Source organism: Nothobranchius furzeri, chromosome 1, assembly GCF_043380555.1.
Source record: "Nothobranchius furzeri strain GRZ-AD chromosome 1, NfurGRZ-RIMD1, whole genome shotgun sequence".
NCBI lineage: Eukaryota > Metazoa > Chordata > Actinopteri > Cyprinodontiformes > Nothobranchiidae > Nothobranchius > Nothobranchius furzeri.
The window spans coordinates 84978773-84992517 of record NC_091741.1 but is presented as its reverse complement, the minus strand read 5'-3'; positions in this window follow the sequence as shown (position 1 = coordinate 84992517).

The window sequence follows — 13745 nt, the reverse complement described above, 5'->3', positions numbered from 1 at the left end:
GATGAAAAGTCATTTTGGACCTTGACATTGAGTTTGTTTACAGGACCAGACAGACTGTTGTGTTCTTCACTCCTCACCGACTGTTACAGAATCATGTGGATATCTCTGAGCTAAGCTGTAACGTCTCTGGAGTCCAGAGGCACCGAGACACTATCCAAAGCGCAGCCACGTCCCTCCCCATGAACTGTTTCAGATCCCAGAGTGTGTTGTGTTGCAGTGTTTAATTCACACTGTTTGTTGTGCTTAATTTAATAGTCATTAATATATTTGACCTCTTGTGTATCTGACAACCTTATCTAAGAAGAATGCTCTCTATGGTTGGTGCTTCATCCTAAAATGTACTAACTAGGATCCCTTTATTCTGAGATCACCACACACACACACACACACACACACACACACACACACACAAACACCCTTGTTCAAAACCAGTATTTCAGAAAAAGCTGAAGTACAGTTTTATTGTACTGGTGCTAAGATAGATTTTGTGTTGACAATCAATGAAGTTTTGCTTTGACATCATAAAGATATTTAAGAGACTAGCGGTGTAAAGAGAGACTTATAGTTCAGCTCCACTGAGGGAACATGACAGATTTTTTTAAATTCTTTTATGAGATCAAGCAGATTAAAACATGGTTGTGTTCCATAGATTTTATCTCTTTGTGTTTCCACATTGTTTCATTTTATCATCAGGTGTTCTTTTACAGCCTTTATTTTAAGGATTTCTTCCCTTTTCAGCACAGTGTCTTGTTTTGCTGCAGCTTCTACTGAAAAGTTGTTTTTCTCTTCATAAAAACAAGCTGAACAGAAATCAGAAGCAGGGTTGTGGTTTTGTTATGATGACATGATTTCTACTTCTCAGTTTGAGTTCTTTGACCCTTTTTGGACTCAAAAATTAGCTTTCAGCAAAAGAAAAAACACAAACGTCCTCTTAGATGTTCATTCAAACACTGAAACTTATTTTCCTGAGCGCTGTATTCTTGTTTTGGTTTGACTGACTGCTGGTGGATACCTTCAGCTAATTATTAAACCAAAATGATCACTCCTGAGAGAATACTGTGTTGGCCTTTGTTACTGCTGCCCTGTTTTAAGGATGAGCTGTGACTCACATTTACAGCCAGGTAATGTTATTTATTCAGTTATAGTTATTATAACATGGTTTAAAAAAAATTCACCATGTTTTGCAGCTAATTCATGATTTATTTAACATTGTTTCGAGTTTACATGAACATACGTTTGGATAGATGTATTTTAATTGGCCCAACGTGGGTAAAAAACATCACGTATGTTCTCTTTCTGAGACCTCTGCTGTAATCTGGTTAGTTATGAAACAGGTGGATAAAAACAGTCACATAACACAATCTGGTGTTCAAAACACAAAACAAACAAGGACATTTTACATTTTTCCCCCCATTTATTCATCAGAGTTGATTTATTTCATGGTGAACAGGAATTTTGATATTTCTATTTTCTAACCGTCATTCTTATTCCTTCTAACCTGCACCTGTAGAGCAATACACTCTTTATAGTCATTTGTACTGCAGTACTTTGTGCTGCAATCAGTCAGCATCATATATGCACTAGTTCACTTGCTCACGCATTTGGGTTGTGTCTTCCGTTTGTTTTTGTGTGTTTGCCACTAAAACAAATGTATATTTTATTTAAAAGAGGAGTCAAGTCATGAAGTGAATATCAACTCTAGCATCTGTAATGAACACAGGGGATCAGGCTTTTATTTGAATCAGGACAGAAGGTTTCGGTGTGGTTTGACTTGACTTTATCCACTAGAGGGAACCAACCACAGCAGGTCCATCTGCACTAAAGCTGATAGCTGAATTTCAGTTTTCATGAATTTAACAGTCAGTCATGACTTCATTGGCAGACAGAAGCCATTCAGAGCTCAGCTCGTAACATGAACTTGTTATATAACTGAGACTATCTCCATCAAGGCTCTGAGAGCATCCTGGGTCTGAATTTTTAGCCTCTACTTCAGTTTATCCTTTTCATAATTAATATGTAGGTTTTGGCTGCAGGGCAGCTGATCCTGTTGAAAAAGTCAGCCCCTGATGACGAAACACCTTAAAACCTGAAGTCTACACAAAATTAATTCTACATTTGTACCCGTCACACATGCAGGAGCAGCTTTAAATGGACTTAAGTCTTTAGATCACATTAGATTAAGCTCAGAACAGCAAGTTACTGGTTTATTTAAACATTAAAGGATCAAAATCCAATGTTTTCCATGAGGCATATGTGTCCCTGTGTGTGTTGTCCCTGTGGGAATGGGGAGCGTCCACGTGTTTGTATTGAGATGGCAGACGCAGCCCCAGCAGGGCCTCCTGGTACAGATGGTCCCGACTCCAGTCAGACCCAGCGAGGTTACTGCAGTTCACCGAGGCCTGCGACCAGCCGCTATCAGCTAAAGGTTCACTCTGCTCTGATGCTCTTGATAAGTTTTGTGTACAAACACACAACAAAATCTCAAAAACCCAAAAACACTTCAAAGTTCTGGCTAAAAACCTCCATTTTGGATCATTTTTAAACTTTCTGGCTTCATAGGTTGTAAACATCAGCTGTCCTGACTGAAGTGATCATGCTGATCGTGTTTCATGAGATTGTTGGAAGTACAGCTGGACTCGAGTAAATATGGTTCCTTACCACATGTAACTGGGCCCCTCAGATACGCCCTTCTCACCAAGCCCCTGCCGTTCCTCCCCACTCATTGGCCCATGGCGGTGGGGCGGTGGAGCCTGATTGGACAAAAACAAGGGCAAGTCTGCACAAGGCCCTCATGAAACACAGAAGAAAGTTCAGAGCGTTTGTTCTTATATGGTCACTCAGAAGAAACAAGTGCAGAGAGGACAGAACCGGAACAGAAACAACTTAAATAAATACTATCAGGTAGATGAAATCAGAGGGAAACACGTCTCCATGAGCTGTTTTATATTCTTAAAGAGGATTTAACAAATCAGCTTGAACTTTAAAATGTCAAAAACAAGTTCAATAACCTCTAAGTCACAGACGTGTTTTCTTCCCAGTTTACAGTTTTGATCAGACAAGGGTAAAAAAAGGTAAATTTGTTAAGTCGTTATTCAGACCTGCTGACAAACAGGGAGATAAAAGATAAAGCTGTCTATGGAGCTCTCAGCTGATTCCCACTCACTCTGAGGCTGTTTAATTCGAGAAAACCACCCTGAGTTGAAGGAGTTCACCCAGGATGTTTGTTTCCTGTTAACGACATTTAGATCAGGTTATGTAAGAGACAAAAACCTGAACAGAGAGGGGAAGTCCTGTCCTGCTCACCCTGCATGCAAGTCTAGATGCTTCCTTTTTTTCTTATTTCTGCCTTGAAGTTTCCTCTAAAATCAGCGTTCAGTGTAGCTTTCAGTGTTAAAAAATAAAGAATAACCGTTTTACTGCTCCTGGCCTCCAACCTGCTGATTCTTTAGTCATATTCGGCCATATTTTTACATGAAAGTGCTCTGCAGTTCACCGAGGCCACCGTCCTGCTCAGCACTGTAGAATATCTTTTGTCTGAGCTATTTGAGGACATCTGATGGTGTTTAATCCAGAGCCTACATGACTTACAACCCTGCAGCTCTAAATATAACATCAGGGCAAAATGAATGCTGTCATGTGTTGCCTCAGTGTTGCAAAAACCTTGTTCAGAAGATTTGTCTCTTCAGCCAGGCAGCCTGCACGTGCACCTGCAAACACGGTCACATGCACACTCCAGACAAATCTGGTACAAACCTAGTCAGGAGTTTTAGCTTCTAAAGACTGATAATAAACGTTTACTTGTCAAAGGCTGAGCATTTAAAGTAAAACACAATGTTGTCATTAAAATATACAATTGCTGGCCAGTTTATTAGGTATACCTTGTTAGTACCGGGTTGGACCCACTTTGCCTTCAGAACTACCTTTAATCCTTAGTGGCATAGCTTCAACAAAGTTCTGGAAATAGTCCTCAGAGATTTGGGTCCACATTGACATGATAGCATCATGCAGTTGCTGCAGATTTATCGGCTGCACATCCATTATGCAAATCTTCTGTTCCACCACATCCCAAAGATGCTCTATTGGATAGAGATCAGGTGACTAGAGGCCATTTGAGTAAAGTGATCTCATTGTTATGTTCAGTAAACCAGTCCGAGATGATTCCAGCTTTATGACATGGTGCTTTAAGTGGCCTTCAGAAGATGGGTACATTGTGGTCATGAAGGGATGGACATGGTCAGCAATACTCGAGTAGGCTGTGGCGTTGCAACAATGACCAATTAGTAATAAGGAGCCCAAAGTGTGCCAAAAAATGTCCCCCACACCATTACACCACCACCACCAGCCTGATCCTTTGATACAAGGCAGGATGGATCCATGCTTTCATGTTATTGACGCCAAATTCTGACCCCACCATCCAAAAGTTGCAGCAGAAGTGGACACTCATCAGACCAGACAACATTTTCCAATCTTCTATTGTCCAATTTAGGTGAGCCTGTGTGAATTGTTGCCTCAGTTTCCTGTTCTTAGCTGACAGGAGTGGCACCCGGTGTGGTCTTCTGCTGCTGTAGCCCATCTGCCTCAAGGTTGTACGTGTTGTGTGTTCAGAGATGCTCTTCTGCATACCTTGGTTGTAACAAGTTTGAACTGCAGTGGATGGTCTTGACCAAGTCAACATGCCTAAATGCATTGAGTTGCCACCATGTCATTGGCTGATTAGGAACTTGTGTTAACGAGCAGTTGGACAGGTGTGCCCATTAAAGTGGCCAGTGAGTGTACATTAAAGCGCAAGTCACCCCCAAATCAACTATTTTTTTCTGATAAACTATATAAATGCGTGTCTAATCGTGCTGCAGACACGTGTAGTCAATAGTTTTGCACTTTATTGCATTTTAGTTAAAATTTAAATATTCTGCCTGAAACTGTCAGTGTTGTGCCGTTGTCAGGTAAAAACTCTTCACTGCATTTGAATTTAAATCTGTCACCGCTATTGGCTAAGAGGTATGCTATGATGTAAACTGGTACATTATGATGTCACAATGTCGTGAGTGTGTGTATTTGTTAGTGGCTCCACCCTCTTGGTCTGCTAGGCAACAGCATTTGTTGCATTTTTCAAACATGAAGTGGGAGTGGAGTACACTTCTTGTAAGGGGTGACTTGCTCTTTAATAATGTAGTGTAATCAGAAGGAAATTCAAAATGGATTTCTAGAGCAAACCTGAAAATAAGTGTGCAATGGAACAAATGCTACAAAAGCAAAAACACATTTCTGTTAATCATCAATGTGGATCACGATTAAAAATCTGATCATTTATAAATGAAAAACATCAACTTACAGAAAAAGTGTGGTTCACAAAGAAACTTTCAGAAAATCATGATATTAGGGATTTCATCAAATTCAGAGTAAAAGAAGCTGAGAACAAATCCAAATATAGAAAAACCCGATCTTTTATATTATGAGAAATTGCAGTTATAACTTTTTATACAACAAGAATATGAAATATTTTAAATAATATAATAATAAGAATGCTTCTACAAGTTAACCTCTGACACAATAATCATGTATTATGAAAATGTAGATTAAGCTAAAATCAAACTTTATTGTAAAGTGAAAGTAGCATTAAATAACTTAAGATGATTATCTGATAACTGTTATGGCTGCCAGCCTGGCCAGTGGGATGCAGGAGCCAGGATCACCCAGCCCTGGTGATCAGCCGGACATCGCCCCTCCTCCTCCTCTCTTCCAGGCTGCTGAGGAGCACAGCTGATCTGAATCCTGCTGGTGACCCACACCTGGGATAAAAAGGCTGTGCCTTCAGCAGTCTGGGAGGCAGCAGTGCAGGGGATCTGCTGTCCTCCAGGCCTCGGTTTGTTTTTATACTCTTTGTTTGTGATGAGTTTTAACTTTTAAAGTTTCAACTCTGAGTTGAGGAGTTTAAAGGAAAAACCTCTCAGTGATCCACATGGATCTTTGGTTGATGTCAACTTAGTTGACTCTGTTTTAAGGTTAACTCGGATTTAGTTTTTAGACTTTTATCAACTTCGTTGTGTTTTTAAAACGCCTTCAGTTTAGGTCAATCTTTTAATAAAGTTTTAACCAGGTGTTTTATATAGTTGATAAGTTGTCTTTTAACTGTTAACCTTATAGTGAAATTTGTTTTGCATTATTTTAATAATGCTTTCCATCTGTTTGCACTTGTTTTTAGAACCTTTTATAACAATTAAACCCATTTTAACTCCACTATCACATTTCTTATGTTGCCCCCTCCTTCACATTTTAACATCTCCTGTCGGGGACGTAACAATAACAAATGTTTTTTATCTGAAACAACAAATATTACAAACAGATATTAATATAATTTTAAAAACCTAATTAATCTGCGTTATTTAACTTAAAATTTCAAACTGAACGTGAACCGATACGACATCAAATCAAAATGAGGCTGACTAAAGAGAGAAAACATTGAACATCTTATCAGCCTGTTCAGTAAATGAATTAAATGTTCGCCGTATCCCAGAAACAAAACAAACACCTTTCTGTTTTTTGTTCCACGTCTTATCTCTGGTCAAGTTGTTTCTCTCCTGACAACAGAACACTCTATCGCTGAAAGCTTCACTCGGAGGACATCGGAGGACATTAGAGGCTGACGTGGCGATGCTGGACATCTGATAGTGGCGTTTTCTGGGAGCTGCAGGGGTTTCCAGTAGCTCTGCTAACAGAACCCTCCTGTTCCCTCAGGGACGGCTGTGCCAGCCTCCCGTTCTCATCTGAAGCCGATTAGATTCTGCAGCCGGGCAGAGAAAGAAAGGAACATTGACCTGTGGAGAACTCTGCTCTCAGGCTGGATGGAAGACCCTGATTGTTATCAGCTAATTATCTGATAATTAGAGTAAAGTAAGGAACACTGGCCTCAACACACCAGTCCCATAAGGCTTTCTTTGCCCAGTTAGCTCTCTAAATGACTGACTATAACCATAGTTGTATAAATGTTAGATATTAAGATATAAATATCTATTCCATGGTGTTATAACAGCTTTTGAACAGTGTCTAAATGCCTAAAATAACAGATCTTATTTGTTAAACTGAAAAACATTTTGGCAGGTAAGATTCTTAGCTTCTTACATGTGACGGATTTCTGTTCATACGGACTTTCAGCTCCAAGAAACATCTAATCTGTGGCGTAGGGATGACAAATGTCTTTAAAGCCAATGGTACAACATTGTATTGACCCAAATAAGTTACAGCAGCTGAGTTTGGAGTGTGTGCCTGAGCCTGAGCAGAGAGGATTGTTCCTTTCAGAGATACGCTGTGTCAGGATGTAAGCAGCTCCAGCTGGACTCCACGCCCTCCCTCTTTCCCCTTACATAACCTTCTCAGCTCTTCCTCCTATAAGCTCTGCAAACAGTGACAGGATGTTGGTTGTAATGAGGCACCAAAAACGAGAAGTAATATCTTCAGTTTGCATGTGTGCCTCTGCTAGAGGCTGGCAGCAGTCTTTGGAAAAGTAAAGTAACTTTCATAGTTTTGTAAAGATCATTTTATTTCCTTCTCACATATCAGAGTTGCCTCGTGTTGATGTAGAAGCAAACACAAGCGTGGGTTCCTGCCCTATCTGCCTGTATTTCAGTGGGAAATCCTCCATCATTGTAATGAGGAACATGGTGTTCCTCGTTGCACAGCTGCTGCATGTGCTCGCTGCCAAGACAAAGAGCTAAAACTGAAATACTGGATCACACCTCTCATCTGAAACTAGACACGCACAGTTACAGTCTTCTACAAAGGCCTTGGTCCAATGTCACACAACATTCAGCTGAAAGCTTCTCTGAACTAGTACAACCGCCCAATAAATACTGCTAAACATCCCAGGGGAACAAATCTACCCCTGGTCAGGATCCATCCTGGACGCCTCCCCGGTGAGGTTTTCCGGGCACGTCCAACTGGGAGGAGACCTAAAGGTAGACCCCTATGTCTCTCAGCTGGCCAGGGAATGCCTTGGGATTCCCCCGGAGGAGCTGGCCCAAGTGGCTGGGGAGAGAGAAGTCTGGGCCTCTCGCCTTAGGCTACTGCCCCCGCGACCCGACTCCGGATAAGCGGATGAAAACGGATGGATGGATGGATTTTTTATTTTGGTGAAGTGCCTTGTGATTTTAATTTTGAGAGGCGCTATATAAAAAGTTGCTGCTTCTTCATCATCATCATCATCACTCTGGTCCCTAGTATGTGTGACGAATAAATCCTGCAGGATTTCACCAAAATGACTGTAAATTGACAAAAAGGACTCTGCTGGCAGATTAATAACTACAAAGAAAATCTAAAGGAACTCAAAGATCCATCATGTCCACATTATGACCGTCAACTATCTCAGACACAAAACAAATGACCATGAAACAACATAAAATAAACCTAGCGAAGGCTAATCAACAAAAGGTTTTCAAAGAGACACATCGTGACTACAAACTGTTGTGAACCAACCACAAAAACAGGTATATTTACCTATGAGGAACTATGAGACCATTGCTTTTACTGCTGTACACAGATAGTGATTTCTACGAAATCCAGCTAAAACAAACATTAGCTATTGATTGATGCTAAATATACTTGGTCATTATGTAATGATGGGCATTTCAAAGTTCAATAGTCCCTCATTAACCGAACCATAATAATAACAAAGAAGTTTTATTTTTCTACTTCTGTGAAAAAAGCTCCTCTCTTAAACAAAAACAACACCAAAATGGAAAAACGGGTGTAGAAACACAGTCCACCTCATGGTCCAGAAGCTAGTAGAACACCATGGTTGTTTTCTGTTTGACTTAATCGTCTCTCACATCTTCATGGAGGGAATTTGACCCCACTGATTGGCCAAACCTGCTTTCCCTGTTGCTTTCAATGTGTAGGATCCAGTAACAACGGTTTTAATGTGTCTGGCTTGTTTTCACGAGTATTTCAGCACACCCAACCAGCTCAGATCTCTTAGTTATGATCAACAATATTTAGATGAATGTGTTCTGTGGTGTTTGAAGTTCATGCCCTGCTCAGCACTGGTGTTGAATGTATTTTAGCTGAATTTTGAGGACATTTAATGAGGTTTAATCCAGAGCCTTCCTGACTTGTAATGCTCCAGCAGTAAATAAAACATTAGGGCAAATACAAGAAAAAAATAAAAATAAAAACAAGTGTTGACATCTGACCACGTTAAGATGGTCACCTTGTTTAGAGTGTTTGTTTCTGTGGCCAGCCAACACATATCCGACAAACCCAGTTATCTGCACAGGCTGAACAAATCTGTTTACATTTTGAGTTGTTGCACATGACACCAAGTCTCTTTGCATCTTTACCTTAATAAAAGCAAGTGTTTGGTCAGTTTGCTGGTCTGGAGCATGCAGGTGTGTGTAAAAACAATGTCACAGAGGATGTGTATAAGTAGCTAGTCATTTCCAAATAATCTATAGAGACAGACAGAAAGATTCACAAATGAAAAGCAAACATAAGACATCGACTAAGTAGAAGTAGACATCCATGCAAACCAACTCTACGTCAAACTGCAACGCTCAGAAACTGTAGAGATATGATAACTGCATCTCAGACTCCACAGGCCTGATAGAGGGTTGGGTGGCAATAACGTTTGAAAAACAAATGCAGTGATTGGTTGCTTGGAGGAGTTGCAAGAAAACAAAAACCTCTCTGTAAAAAGAACTTAACGTAGGTTTGTAAATCGGAGTGAATCCCAGGACTTCTGGAACTTTGTCCTGTGGACAGATTGGGTCAACGTAGATATGCTTACTCACCTCTAAATATCATGAGTGCTTACCCACAATGCAAAGGGGTTGGAGAAATCACAAACGGGTCAACCAGCTATCGGCGTGGTGGCGGAGAGCTGATGGTTTGGGGACCTTCTAGTTATCTACTGGACCATGGACACCAAAGTATCACTTAGTCAAAAGTCAGCCCATCTGTCTGACAGCTAAAAGTTGCACAAACCGGGGTCGTGACACAGAACAACGATCCCAGCAACAGAACCACTATAAAATAAAAGAATCAAGGTGTTGCTGTGGTCCCAAAGCCCTGACCTTAACCTGACTGAATTGCTGTGGTCAGCGAGCTATGCAGAAACAAATATCCACAAACCTCAATTCCAACCAAAATTCCTTTATGACAATGACAACACTAAAGTTGGATGAAAAACTGCTAAAGAAGGTTCTACAAGCTGCTGGGTCATGGGGTGGACTTGGGGTTTCACACCCTGCTCTTCCATTTTGTTCTGTTTTTCAACAAACAGTATCACGGTAGAATCGGTTGCGTGTTTTTGTGTATATGAGGTGAGATTTGATTTATTTCTAGCCTGTAAAGCCTTAAAACGAAGAGAATGTGACGGCACTTCCCTCGTTGAAGGATTTTGTTGATGAGACTTTGTTATTATTTCATGTGAGTCTGGAGGAAGGATGTTTCCATTCAGTCTTCTAAAGAGCAGCTATTGTCTCCGTGAATGTGTCCTGCTGCTGTGCCGCTCTTGTCAGAGAAGTCGAACACTAATGACATCAGTGCCGGTTCACGTTATGTCTGCAGCACAAGGAAGCACATTGTATCTGAGCTGTGCACAGCTATGTGGGCTTCACATGTCTCAGCTACACCCAGCAACAGTGGCTCTACTGCCCACAGCTCCACATTACACAACCAAACATGTTTCAGTCCCAACCATCAAATCTGTGATGTCAGCATTTAGCCGAGACGTGTCATCCACTTTAAACCTCTACTAGATCCACGCACCTCTGAAACTGGTAAGCAGGGAAGAGGACTGATCATGGTTTGTTCTCATGACTGCTGCTAATGAAATGTTTTCATTAGTAGTTTGAATATCAGATTTTCTAAAGGCAAACACTACACCATGAAATAATGAAGATCAAAAGCAGAAGTCTGGCGTGGAGCTCTCACTTTTTCAGAAAACAGAACATAAACAAACCAAAATAAGAACAGTACATGTAAGATGATCTAAGTGGACTGGACAGGTTTGTTGATTAGGAAGCTGAAACCTGAGGTGTAGGGACCCGAAAGTAAAACTGGCTCAGACACAAAAAATAGAGCAAATAAAAATAAAGAAAATAACCAAACAAAACACAAACAGAAACCATAAAAAGTCTCATGAGACCCCTTCATATTTTAGTCTTTCTGATATATCATGAGTACTATTATCCATAGTGAAATATGATGCTTAGTTAGAGATTAAACTGCTCTAGTTGATAGAGCAACCAACCATAAAAAGCTGCTGACATTTCATTGCATTCTGGTGATGTGTAGCCTGGTGAATACATTACTTTTACAGTTTAATTAGCCTATTTTCATTTAACCGTGTCTAAAATGGCTTTCGTTGACAATTGTTGTTTTTTTTAATGATTGAAATAAATTATAATCATATTTCTTCTCAAGTCGAGGTCTATCTGTAAGTGTAAAGTGCAATTTCAGCTCAATGTGAGCCACTGTCTTACAGTTTCTATTATTTTTATCATGTTTCTCAGCCAACTGAAAGGTGCCTCCAGAGCCAGCAGAAGAGTGAGTACCACCAGCTGTTCGCTCAGGAATCAGCTACCAGAGAAAGGTTTTGGACCAGGGGTGTCCACGTGATAAGAGCAAACGCAGGCGTGACAGTGAGATAAATGCTGGAGCTGTAATTACAGATAGGAGCATATTTATTTAAAGTTGTTGACCTTTAGATGACTCTTTCCAGCTCTAACCTGTGCACGGTTGACACGACCTAATCTTTGCCCTGTCTGGTTGTCTGGAGTTTTACTGCCGTTGAGCAACAGGAGGGCCATGCCAGGGAAGAGAACCTTTGCCTGCCAAGTTTGTAGTCACACAGCCTCGTGCTGGCCTGGCGGGCAGGCAGGCGGACGGGTGGGTGGGTGGTTGGGGTGAAACTTAAAGACAACTTCCACGTGTGTCCCAGAATCTGTCTGTGACATCAGCCTGAACACTTGCAACAACTGAGCTGCTCCTGAATGATCACACATCTGAAATTTGGCTTTTTAGCGATTAAAGATGTTGAGTTTCTCAAAAACCCGGTGAACTTTCAAGCCTCACTGCATTGTGAAACCAGAGGTTGCAGCCATTTGCTTTCAGGTTTCTCAAGACCCAAGTGTGTCCTGGATGTGCAAGCTGTCTGTCTGTCTTACAGAATATCAGTCGTGGTTCAAGCCCTGTGGCATTAGTTTAGATGTAACCACTTGTTTCTTGAAACAGGCGTTTTATTGTTGAAGTATTTAGGTGTAGCAAACGTAGGTGTTATTTATATTTTTTATTTGCCTAAAACCAGAGAAGAAGACAATTTTGTGTTGTTAAAAATGAGGTTTTGACCTTTTGGGAAGTACCCCTTCTGTCCGTGGTAGGCTGCCATTGTTTCCATAGCAACTGTCCAGAGCACACTTTGCTCTATAACCCAAACACAACAGCTTAAAGGAGGAAGGTTTGGAGCCATAGAGTTGCTGTTTAAACGTAGATTGTCTTGTTTCTGCTAAGTTAGGGCGTGATGTTGCCATGGCAACTGTGCTGTACCAAATTGCCCAATATCATGTATGGCTTTCTGCAGCTCAGTATGTAGCAACTTTCTTCAGAGGTGTGTGTGTGTGTGTGTGTGTGTGTGTGTGTGTGTGTATGTGTGTGTGTGTGTGTAGACCTACATCTACAATTACCTTTTGAAGTCAGTCTAATTAAAGCTAGCTGCCACAGCTGATCAATATCAGTAAACACAAAAACATCCACAAATAAGACTGCAGGTTTTACAGAAACTGATCCAAAGGTTGGTGTGTCAGTAGCTGGGAACTGTCTCCACATGCACTCAGATCTATAACTCATCCTAGAACTATCTTTGTTTACAATTTTGCCAAAAATCTGTGAGTCAACGGTCTCTAACGAACCACTGAACCTTCTAGAGCGATCATTAGATGCACATCTTGATGCACGTCTGGAGTTCAAGAGGGCCTCCTTGGCCAACGGATCTTAGCTTATACATAAAAACTGTTTTAAATAACGTTATTTCAAAGACTGGACAAAAACAGCTAGACCTCCATCATCTCTCAGCGTGAGATGACCTGGTATTCCTGTCTTCTGGGTGAATCTTTACCCACGTCTATATTTCAACACAGTTTTATCAGATTTTAACTCTTAAGCTTTGGGAAATATTTTGCTTTTTAGCAACTCAGCTTCACCACAGGTGAATTTTTGCTGTTTGGTGATAAGTCAGGCCTTTTCCTTCTGAACGTTTGCTCAGCCTCTGCAGCCAGGGGCTTGATGAAAAATGCTGAGTTTAATTTGTCTGCTGTATTTTGAGGATTTAAATCAGCTCAGTGTTGTAAACAAAATCTCTGCTGAGACTCCCGGAGGGGCCAGCTGTCAGCAGTTTAGCTGACCCAGTTAATCTGAGTGGGCTGAGGCACACTGACCAGTGCAGCCATCTTGTTTGAAGCCATCTCAGTGGTCCTTTGTGAGTAGGAACAGAGCAGAGCTGCAGCCTCTTGGTCCATCCCCCGTGTGAACTCTCTGACTCCCGAGTGCCCACTGCAGCAACACCCGTTTGTTCTACTGTGCCTCTTTGCCAGTGCCCTTCACCTCACCACAGCCTATAGTCACAGCTGTGGCTGAGAGCAGCAGAGGAGGGGAGCTTTAACGATGGGATTGGTGGCGCAGTTGCTAAGGGGAGGGCTTCCCCCTTTGATGGATAGCACACATCAAATTAAGGCTCCATTTGAGAGCTGCAGAAA